This window comes from Carassius carassius, chromosome 44 (genome assembly GCF_963082965.1).
Source record: "Carassius carassius chromosome 44, fCarCar2.1, whole genome shotgun sequence".
In the NCBI taxonomy this organism is placed as follows: Eukaryota; Metazoa; Chordata; class Actinopteri; order Cypriniformes; family Cyprinidae; genus Carassius; species Carassius carassius.
The window spans coordinates 986,737-999,447 of NC_081798.1; positions in this window are offsets into that span (position 1 = coordinate 986,737).

Consider the following 12,711-nt stretch of genomic DNA (forward strand, 5'->3'; position numbering starts at 1 on the left):
TTAAAGTGCTAAGTTAGTCTTTTTGTACCCGGTTTTAAATCTTGGTGCTTAAATGAATCACTCTGTGCTTCTGCTGGACGTTTAGCTTCAGATTTATTTCGTTTTTCCTTTCCGTGCTTTGATTTTAAAGGCCTTATGAAAAGAGAAGTCACATTATTCACTCTTGTTAGAAATCCCAAAGAACATTCCACACAAAAAAAGTGTTTTTGTGAAGTGAATCATCTACAATCCTTCTAATAATGGTTCATTTAGAATAAAAAAGAGCGAATGTATTTCTTATTTAGAAGATATCTGGACTCTGCATGCATGCAATCGATTCACACAGAGCTGAACCACACAAACATCAATACTGTTCATTATATGTGAAGCTGAGAGAATCAAATATGATATTTGTGAACACTTTATAAGGCACTACTTACAGACCTGCTTGAATCTTTAATTCAGTTTGACAAGAGCAACTCAGATCATTGAGGAAACCCCTAGTTAACTGAGTGTTGCATCAACGCTTTGCTAAAGTAGATTGAGACATGTTTAGTATCCACGTCTGTATTTATTGGACACTGCGGCTGTATATATGACCTGGTTTTGTTCATGTTCACCTGTGTAGAATTTGCTCTAGATAAACCCAACCTGAGTTTTCCACTTCTGTGTCTGCGTGAGTTTTATTTTGAGTCATTATTGCACTGGATATGAGGTTATTGATGGTGATTGACGTCTCTGCGTTTTCTCGTCCTCACTTAATGAGGTCAGTCAGGGATGGTGATGAAGAGACATGCAATGTTTTTAATTGCAGTTTGTTTCGTCAGAGCAGGAAACGTCAGTAGAATAACATAATTCATTAATGTCCGAATAATGGGTTACTTTATATATATATATGGGTACTACATATAATTGAAAGCAATAGAAATAGAATCTGATCTGATGCTGTTTTTATTTCAAAGGCTGAATTTTAAGACCAGGCCTAAATCACATTTTAACCCAAAATCTAAATCAAGCCTATTGTAAATAAAGGCCATGAACAATTTGTGAAGACATTGTGATTATCAGTAGGCTATATCTAAATAAGTTCACCTTGCAATTTGATGCATTTGAAAGAGAATTTGTTAAATTATCATAATTTCCTTTTGAATTTAGCAAATTTGAAATATAGAATGTGATCTTAGTCGAGGTTTGATTTTGGCATTGGTGGAGCATAACGGCAGACATCCGAAATTTAATTGTTTGATCATTATTGTAATAGTCGCTGGATATTAATAGAGTCATGTCACTAAATTCCACACCCTCGATCGTAAATGTTCAATTATCGATATCCTGGAGTAATCTAAATGAGAATTATGCACATTTGGGTTTGATGGAATTGGATAATTTGATCTGAAGTTATCAATACCTTTTGGATGTTGTACAAATTGTAATTTGAGAACTGGAATATATCTGACCGTCATGAAATGCCAGAAATCTAGTCCTGAAACAAGTCATTTATTAACTTTTTCCAGATGATTTCGGGTGGAATATGACCTGGAGATGTTAAAAGGCTTTGTGAGACTGAGTTAAACCTCTCAGAAAGTCTCTTTTTCTCTCTGTCCGTCACTGGTGTCAGTAATGAGATGCTCTTTCATCTGTCACTCTGATGTCTGAAGACTCACTGGACTTCCACTGCAGACCTTCACAAGTTTCAGTCTTTGTAGTATCTTACTCCTGCCTTTCTATCTTGGATTTGAATCTATGGATTAATTGTTTAATAAGAGGTGGCATGACATGACTTTTGGAAGTATATGACTGGAGAATTGTTCATTATGAAGGTAATCTGACTTCTGTGTCCCACCAGCAGGTGGAGATAAAACAAAGCCTCAGATTCTGGACACTGAAGACTAGTGTTCTGCATACTGCACACTAAACTCAAGGTTCACGACTTTGCATTTGGGTTTACCAGATATATAGAGATATATATATATTTTTTAATGGTTTATAGGGATTTTTTTTATTTTTAATAATTTTTAAAAATATAATTTTAATTTTTAAAAATATAATTTTTTTTATTATAAATATATTTTTTTTTAAATATAATTTTTTTTTTTTTTTTTTAATGGTTTATAGGGATTTATTGAGCGTGTTATGTAATTACATTGGGGGAAATGGTGTAGAATATACTGTATTAAATACATTTTTAAATAAAACAAAAATTCAAGTATCACATTGAATTAAGCATGACATTTTAAAGTAGAAAGAATAGATAGGTTTTCTTGTACAACCTACCCAAATAATGTTTTTTTAACTTAGAAATGTAACTTTTTTACAGTTTTACTCATTCTATTTATTTTTAAATTCCTTTATATGTAATATTTTACATGAACCATGTATACTGGATCGTGTTAACTATTTTAGTCGATGTGAAACAGCATGTTAAACATATGCCATGTTAAATATTTCATATTTCAAACATTTTTTTTTATTACAAAGTAAAAACAGCACTGTGTTTGAAATATGCATCAAACATGAAAGGAAAGAGTCGGAGGTGTGGAATTGTTATCTTAAAAAAAAGTTTGTATGACCAAATAATGAGTTAAAAAAGAAGTAACTGTGGCATATAGAGAAATATTTTGTCAAATGTAGTATGCATACTGCAAAAAGTGTGCTAGTAGTATCATGATGCAATTCTAAACAATTCTTTACTTACATAACATTTACAAACTTCACAAATTCTCTTGTGCACTATGCAGAGAAGAGTATAATAAAGCAGAAAGAAGCTCGCTCGTGATTCAAACATCTTGCTTTAGCCCCAGATATTTAGTCCAAGCGTCCATTCGTCCTCTGAGATCATGGTGGGATGACAGAACGCTGTCTGAATCATGAATGACACGATGATAATCATTGATGTCTGGAGAGGTACATGTGTCCTGACACACCATCACTGTCCTGCGGTCAGAGGAAGAGCATCATCATCATCATCATCATGGAGATGCAGTCAAGCTGAAAATAGCAGGATGAGCCTGATGGTCTGTGATTGTATTAGTCTGAGAGATCAGCCGCTGACAGAGCCCTTAACACGGAGAAATTGATTAACTGTAGACTTCAGTATCATGAGGATTCATTTATGAGCTCAACGATTCCTGTGGCACAGATTTATGAAGTATCACCTTTTTCCACATTAACGGTAACCAAAAATTACATTTCTATAAGTATGCCTAAACTAAAAAATTAAGATTCACATAGCCTAACATTTGATAAAAATCAAGAATGTCACACCAAAATGATGTCGTGTAAGAGCAATTCCAAAATAAATGAAAAGAGGTTTCAGGATTGTGCTTATGTGAACATTAAGAGAACATTCCGCGTTTTTTCACAATAGGAACTTTTGAATGTTCTCTGAACGTTCTGAGAAATAATAACAAAAAATGTAAGATGTGCAACTAAGTAAAAACAAAAACAAAATCTTTTTATGAATTATGTATAAACAATGCTTTTGTGCTAACTTTATAAAGAGCAAACAACTTTAAACAAGTGTTCTGTCAACGGTATAAGGAACATGTGTTCAACAACTTCGGCAGAACGTTAGCAGGAAACGTTCTTAGAATGTTATATAAAAGTTATACCAACAAACATTCCTCAACAGAAATCCAGTTCATTCAAAGTTACCTGGTTTTTATGTTCTCAAACGGTTTACTTTTTAATTGCAGATTTTTTTTTAAACGTCACTACCACTTTCAGAACATTCAGTGAACATTCAAAAGTAACATTCCGTGATTGTTGCAAAAAATGGAACGTTCGTGAAACCGATATTTAAAAAAGTAGACATTTTGAAAGTTCAGTTTCAGAAATAATATTTTCAACTTATTTTTGTGAGCTGGGATGAGGAGGGTGAGTGAATGATTGCTTTAATGCTCATCTGAGATTTCGTGTTTACAGGTTGCGTTCTAAATCCTTGTTTGAGGTACCCCTGTAATTGTTTATTGGGAGGCGCGAGTCCCGGGCTGGTTTGAACCCGTCGGCGGGTCCTCATTAGCGGCCGCTTCTCTCCGCGGTGGCCGCCTCTCATCTCCACCTCATCAACATTCACCCAGCCGGAGAAAATTAATTCTATTAAAGGACTCAATTCCCTCCGCCAGACCTCACTGTTTAAACATCTTTTTAGTGTATGATTAGAGCATATTTCCCAAAGCTGGCTGGGAGTGGCGGCTGGGTCGGGGAGGTCGCGCGAATGAAAGAGGACGACTTCATTGTGCGATGACTGGACCATAAATCATCGGCCGTTTTCTATAAATCACAGCAGATGGCAGGGAGCGAGCGCGGGCTCGTGGGAGTCCACCGGCCCCGGTGCATGCAGGGAAGAGCGGACTGCGGCAGACGCTGGCAGCCGAGCGGGTCACCGAGGAACAGACCCGGAGGTCCGAGAGACCCACCTCTCCACACTGGCCTGCGTTTAACACGTCTAATCGGGCTGATTAATATGCATGCGCGCCTCGGCTCTCTTGGCCCATGTGAAGCCTGTCAGGCTGACATCAGATGTCTCGTGTTCTGGGGTTCCGTTCTGTCATCCATTCTGATTATAAAGATGTAATTGAGCAGACTATGAAATTTAACACGGTCGCATTGCAGCAGTGCCTGAATCACCCCAATGTCATCATCTCACCACGGCCAGACTTTCGCAATAAAGCCAAAAACATTATTACTGCGTTCTGACACATTTTGCATTTTGAGTATATGTTTTCAAAACTATTTGCATTTTGGATTTGGATTTGGAACTACGCATGCAGATAACAGGGGAACCTTCTCAATGTTAAAAAGAAATGCTTATATTTTAGGAGAAAATAAAGTTTATAGAACATTGTGAGAAACTGGGTCTCTGACGTCTGACGTGCAGGTTTAATATTTTTCCCAGCATGGTCTTGACAGGAATCCAGGTCAGTAACACAAATCATCTTTATGTGTAAAACACTTCATCGGAGCCTAACCAAGACTGTCCAGCTCACCATAAGTCCCAATTTACTCAATAATAATCTTCTCTTGTATTTCATCAAAAATGCATTTTTTGATGACCTGCAGGTTCAGCTCTGATGTCAATGCATTGATTTTCCCGTCAGCATTTGTGAACGCAAACAAGATTTGAGGGTAATGGGAGCATATTAGGGGTTGTTGTTCACACAAAGCATCATATATGACTTCAGAAGACCTCAGATATTTGCATTCATGCATTTTCAAGATGCAAAAATGACTTGATGAAAGATCTTGAAAGATTCAAGTATTCTCTTCACCTTTTACTCTCAACAGTAAACTAAACCATTGCACTAAATCTGCAGTTGGTCTGTTTTTTCCCTTGCAGATTTAAGAATTAGGCCTGTAAATTCATGATAAGGAATCTCTGACAGGATATTGTGAAAGATTAATGGGTGCATGTTATTCTAAATATAATAACATTTCTAATCCAGATACTGATGCGATGAATTCAAGACGTGGGAATTTCCAGTGAAAGTGCTGAAGTGTTGTTTCCACGCTTCTCTTGTGTCCTTTCTGAAAGCAGACTCTGGTTTCGTCAGCTCTTGACCTTGATTCTACAGAGAACTCACTAAATAAAGCGTCTCTTCCTCACACATACAGACATCTTTATGGTTCTGCTGTTTTACTGCACGTCTGGATTATTTAAATCGCCTCTGGATTACACCCAGGGCCTGCGTTTATGTGTCTGTTTATTTACTGACACTGTCAGCTCATGCAAATGCTTTTTAAACTGATGTTAAATGTCACTTACTAATAGAACTATTTATACATGATGCATTTTTACCAAATCTTACATTTATGCATTTAACAGGATCCTATCCAAAGCATTTGCTGGCAAGACTTCACATATGCAGAGACGTGAGGGTGAGCTTTTCAGTCAGTTATCAATTAAAAACATTATAAATGCATTTGAAATATTTACTAATGCATTTATGTCTTGATGTGTATTTGCACAAACCATCAAACAGCACATTGGTTTTGTCCTCCACTAGGGGGCGTGTTATGCTGATAATTCATATGCTCTCATGTGACTTGTTGCACTCTTGTATTATTTCTTACATGCTCTAATATTGTTTACTGTAGTAAACTGGGCCACTGCAGCATATAAAAGAGTCTCTCGGGGAGAAAAACACTTTTTTATCATCTGTCATAATATCTTAGTTCATTTGACTGATTTGTGATATAATCAAGCATGATAAATTGCAAAGTATTAGCAATTTAAACTTAGTTAATCTGAATGCAAAATAATACATATTTGCAAATATATGTTTTTAACACTTATTAATATATATTATATATTTCTAGGACTATTTTCTTGTGCAATTTTTTAATAGTTTTGAAAATATATTTCAAACATATAAATATACTTCATTAAAGGATTTAAAAAAAGGTTTTGGCCTCCATTTATTTGAATCAAAGAAAAACTTTGTGTGATCATATAACGCATATGAATAAAAATCAACAAGAGACAAACTTTACAGTGTTTAAGAAACACATTTATAATATATATATATATATATTATTATTATTATTATTATTACATATACTGCTTATTTTGTTTACATATATAATCCAAAAATTAAGCTTTATGAAATGATTATAAATCTAGTTTTGATCTCTAGAAGGCTATTCCATCAACATTCACATTTGCATAAATGTAGGACATTATAAGATTGGAAATGTGTTTTCTTTCCCTTAAAATAAATTATTAAATATATTTTGGGACCTATATATATATATATACTTTTTTTTTTTTTTTTTTTGACATTTTTTTTTTTTGACATAAATGTATTTAATTGAGCAAAATAGTTTTTACATGTATTTAAATTTTATTTTGTCCAGAAAAAAAAGCAGTATTGGTGGTTTATGTGCATTTTACAACAATTTCAAGCACACGACATGCAAAAAAATTTGAGAACTACTGGTATTAAAATGATATAATCAATGTTTCTATGCATAAATACAGAAAAGTGTAATGTATAAGACTATATATAAGAATATAGTTTGAGGCGTGTGTGATTGTTGGTGAAGGATGGCTTCCTCTGAGCCGCTGGATTTATGACAGTGTCCGTGCTCCAGGCCCTCGGCCTCTCTGATCTGCTTTAGCTCCAGTGACCTTTGACCCCTGGGGCCATCGGGGCTCCTCCCTGATTGGCTGAGAGCTGGTTTAGGAGCGTTCGTCGTCAATCGCTCTCCGTGTTTAACCTCGACTGGGCTTCAGCCGGAGCTCACATCTGGTTGAGATTGCCACCTCTGCTAATTACGCACGATTGCTTTTGTTTGTTATCGTTTGTTTTGTGATCCATAAACAGGGTTTAATGGTCAGAGCCTGTATGGTATCACCGGGGGGCTGCTGCTGCTCCCTTTCATGTCTCACAGTAAATGATCTGTGTTTTGTGATATGTAAAAACAGAAATAAACAATGCTCAGATCAGCATGCATTAACTCCTTCAGTGCAGAAGCAGAACACATTTTATATCAGCTTTTGAGGACATTTAATTTATTTTTAATCTAGGAGTGTGTTATGGTTTCACTTCTGATATTTCTAGTTTGTAATTTAATCAATATAATATTAGTTTATTTCTCTAATGCTTTTAATCATAAAAATAGTGTATGTAATTGTAATCTTAGTATCATTGAGATACTATTTTAGTTTTATAATTTTTTGATATATATATATATAGTTGAAATGAGAGATGTTGCCTTCACGTGTAGCTGAAATAAGTAGTTTTTTATTTAATTATTAGTATTTTTTATTTTATTAAATATTTCATTTGATGTATATTTCATATTACAATATTTCAGTTAAGATAAATTGTTTATTTTTTTTATTTTTATTTTAGTTTCGGTTTTATTTTTACTTAACTGTAATAACCCAGGTTACAAATTAAATGCACAGTTTCTGTTTTATTTGAACATAACCATCAAATCAACAATGCTTTTTATTTAACAAACAAATAAATGTAATAAATATTTCATTAATGAACCAATAATCAAAATAAAATCTATATATTATTTTCCAGTTATTTTATACATATAAAATATATACATTCGACTTAATACACAACATTAATCACACATTAAATCAAATGTATTTATTTTTTTGTTTTTATTTATGTATTGGTACTTGTAATTATTTTGTAAAACATTTAAAAATATATATTATTTAAAATTTGAAATTAATCATTCGTCTTTTTTTTTTACTGAACATTGACTGCTAAATACAACATGAACACAGGCTAGATATAAAGATATAAATATAAACATTGTAAAAAAAAGGGCAGTATAAATACATTTCACGTGACTTTAAACATTAATCTTACATTAAAATCAAATATTTATTTTCCATTTTTATTAACAGATTTAATTATATATATATATATATATATATATATATATATATATATATATATATATATATATATATATATATTTTTTTTTTTTTTTTTTTAAATATAAAAAAGTGTATTAATTTGTCAGTAAATATTTTTCCTGAGCTCTGTGACTCTTAAATGCAACTATAAGGCATGCAGATATTAAGATATTAAAAGCATCAACATCATATCTTTCTGTAAACAGCTTTAAATAATATGATCTCAGATCTACATCCTTTACTCTCCCACATCCTTCATTCTCTTAACGGACTGTAAACCTGTCCGATTGCTCTCAAGATAAAGTGTGTGTACATTCGAGAGTCTCTGAGAAGGTTTCTCTCGTTCTCTAGTCAAACAGAAGAGCAGAAGAGCAGACGCAGAGCTCTCACATGCATCAATTCCTCTGGTAGATCACACTTTAAAGAGGAGCAGCCCCATTAGCCTCTTCTTCTCTCTGTATTTCTCCTCGCTCCTTGTTCATGTCCAGCTAGCGCTCACCAGGGCTTCTCCTTCCCCGGCGAGACCCTTCAAACACTTCGTTAAAAGAGGACAACTGAAGCAAGTGTTTCAGCGTGAGTCCTTGGCTGAATATTAAACTCAGTTCTGCTCGTGGACAGAAGACAACGAGTCGCTCGTGAGACTGGATCTGTGTAGAACTACATCTGAACTTCACACCCTGTAGATGTGATTGTGTTGAATTATCTACAACAGACACTGTCCATACTACATACTGTACACTGTATGCACTTGTAAGCTCTTTTAGTGTACAAACGTCCAGCTTCAGCTCAAGCTTCTCGTGTGTTTTTAATCTTTCCTGATTGTGATCAAGTAAAGGTCAGAATAAGGTCAAAATCTGTCTCAAATCTGGTCCTCAGGATCTTCTGAGGAGCGTTTGTTTATTTTGTCAATGTTAAAGTACCTCTTGTGTACCAGTTTCAGATTTGCAGATGTGGCACTCGTTTTTCTAAGCTGGGAAAAAAACAATATCTTTGCAAGGAGAGACCTGAGCTGAACGTTTCTGATAATACAAGGTTTTATTTTATTTTATTTTATTTTATTTTATTTATTTATTTATTTATTTATTTATTTATTTATTTATTTATTTTATTTTATTTTATTTTATTTTATTTTATTTTTATTTTTATTTTATTTTATTTTATTTTATTTTATTTTATTTTATTTTATTTTATTTTATTTTAAATTAAATTATAATTTTAAAGCAGTGTTTATGGAATGTTTTTATAACTTTATTAATATTTGATAGACGTTGACTCATAACATTGGGAGAAAATGTTCTTTGTACAACATTCTCGAAACGTCCTTCATGATTTCATTTGTTCTTGATGTTAGTTGTCATAATGTTAAGAGAATATTAGACAAACAATCTAATAATATTATATTTTTGGATACAGTTTAAATTAGTAGAATGATGCAAGAATCGTTTTGATTTTTGATTACACTAACATTGGACATTTTAATCTTCAAATAACATTAGAACAAAGATAGTAGAACATTGTTAGATTTTTTTTACCTTTAAATAACATTCTAATCGAAACAAGAAAATCAAGTTTTACAATTTTCCATCAATGTTTTAGGCCTATTTACATTATTTTATGGAAGTGTCTATTACACTGTTTTAAAGATTTCATTGATTTACGTATGAAACATCATAATTTCATTGCTTTTCTCTAAATATTGCTCAGTTTGAGTGTCTGAATATAACTGAGCTGCTTTCCCCTTCCTATTCTCACTATATCAGACTATGAGCTACAAAAGCCTGCTCTCAAAAGAAAACAAAAACATGCAAACATTTGAAAAACATATTTTCTCTATCATTAAGTTCCATTCATAAAAACTTATGTGTGTATGTGTGTGTGTTCACTATTATTTCATAAGTCAGGCTTTACAGGGTTAAATTATATTCCCAAGCTCTTTCACATCTTTCACATCAAGTGAAAAAAAGGTGCACTGCTTTATTGTATTTATTAATGGATTGATTTGATGTTAAAAAAAAAATGATGTGCATAACATGCACTAATGGAATCAGGAACATGCATTAGGAACGTAAATAGAAGACGTTGATTTCATGTTGTCTGAACGTTTTTTTGCACATTAAAGCAAAACTCTGCATGCCGATCGATCTCAAAGTCTGTGTGTGTTCTGTGTTTTCTCTGAGGAGTGAACGCTGCTCCTGTCATTGTCTTTCTCTTGTTTAGATTTCTGATTCCGCTCTTCTTGCATGAGCCCTCGAAGTGACGTATGGATTCTGGCACATGAATTTCCAGACGTATGCATGTGTGCAACTGAATTTTGCAGATAGAGCCGGTTATCTGTGTGGGATCCTGTGAGGAGGGAAATGAGGAAGAGGAAGGTGTTCGAGGTCAAGGGCAGCAGCTGTGAAGGTGGAACGGCTTCTCTCTTATCCTCGTGCAGTCGGCTGTCAGGAAGCCCCCGAAACGCTGACATTAATGCAAATTATAGTTTGATAATTTAATAACTCAGCCGGCTTGATCTGTCCGTTTTATTGTAATTATCTTCCGCCAGGGGGTTGCGTTCCATCATGGTAAAATAAACATCATCTATCATCCTTGCTGATGATTAGCCTGTGACAGGCCGGGGAAGCTGGTTTGCATTAATCAGGCCTGATGCCGTCTGCATGAGTCCGGCTCGATTTTTCACAGCTCCAGATTAGATGGCGTCCGCTGGGCTCGGTATAAGGTCATTGCTGTGGCAATAATCAGAGCCGGATCACTAGTGTGTTACTGCCATACATCCAACTAGTTAGTCTAAAGCACAGCATCTGCTGGTTGACTGCAGGCTGGATGTGTTTCAATGCTGCAGGATTACAGTGAATAACCATTTAAAGCTTTGGAAAATAACTTCTTTCTTTCTTTCTTGAAAGAATATATTTTTAAAGGACGAGTTCACCCCAAAATGTAAGTTTTCTCTCCGGTCATCCAAGCGATATATGAGTTTGTTTCTTCATCAGGTTTGGAGAAATGTAGCATTGCATCAGTGTCTCATCAGTGGATGCACTTCAGTGAATGGGTGCCGTCAGAATGAGAGTCTGATAAAAACATCACAATAATCCACAGCTACTCCATTAAGACGTTTTTACCTTTTAGACGTTTTAAGCATCCAGCTTAAATATGTTGATAATCCATAAAAGGCGTTTCCTCCAGTTAAAAAGTCCATCTCGTGTTGTCTGTCACTTCAAAATCCAGCCACATATTCGTTTAAAGCTGTTTTGGCTTGTAAATGGTGCTTGATTTATAATAATGCGAAAGGACCGTTCTGTAGGCCTACTTATGTATGTAACTTATTTGTAGCTGAAATCTACAGACACAAATAAATAAACTGCAATAAAATAAACTCTTAAATGTATGTGTTTTTTGTGTTCTTTTAGTGTAAAACTCCTAGTAGTATTTCTAATATGAAAGCTCTCACAGCTTTATGTCTTTTATCGTATACTAATATTTTCAGAACGACATAGTATTTTAAAATAAATAGTATGAAGTGTGTACACCGTGCAAACTATGTGAATGCAGTATGCAAACAAATACACTTTGTAAGATATCGTATCCCACAATGCACTGCACTCAACATTACTCTCCTTTTCTAGTACGCTGTAAAGAATTGTTTTCCAAAGTTAACTACAACAAACATGACTGGAGTGTGCTTTATAAGAAAATACTGTTTCAGTCTTTCTGAAAATATATTTTATTTTTCAAATTGCATCATGCAAAAAGCTGCAAAGTGCATGTGGGTTAAAAACAGAATGGACACCAGCAAACGTTTCAGCGCTTTGCTATCTTCAGTGCTCATTTAGCAAACAACATTCACCCTTTTTAAGCAAGTCAGCAATTAAGGACAATCAGCTGAATGCAGTTATCTCAAAATCTCAATTGTCTCAAGTAGAATTACAAACAAGTATATATACATGTCAAATGAACAACTTCCAGTGATAATACAGCATTACAGACACACAAAAAGAAAGAATGCGTTTTACAAAAAACAAGAAAATTCAAGTTCTTCATGCATACCCTCAGGAAATAAAGATTTAAGTTCAAAGATCCAAAAAGCCTCCCTTTGCAATAATTTTCTATCTCTATGTCCACCTCTCCTGTGAGGTAGAAGAGAGAGTGGTTAGCAGACTTCAAATGACGAGAAATTAAAGATGTATCATCCCGTCTCCTAATGGCACTTGTGTGTTCAATCATTCTTGTGTGTAATGCACGTGTAGCTTTGCCAACATATAGTTGTGGAAATGATAATGTAAACAACATATGTACTCTTACAGGTAATCAGTTGTCTAATCTTATACGTTTTTAGTGCATGAGGATGT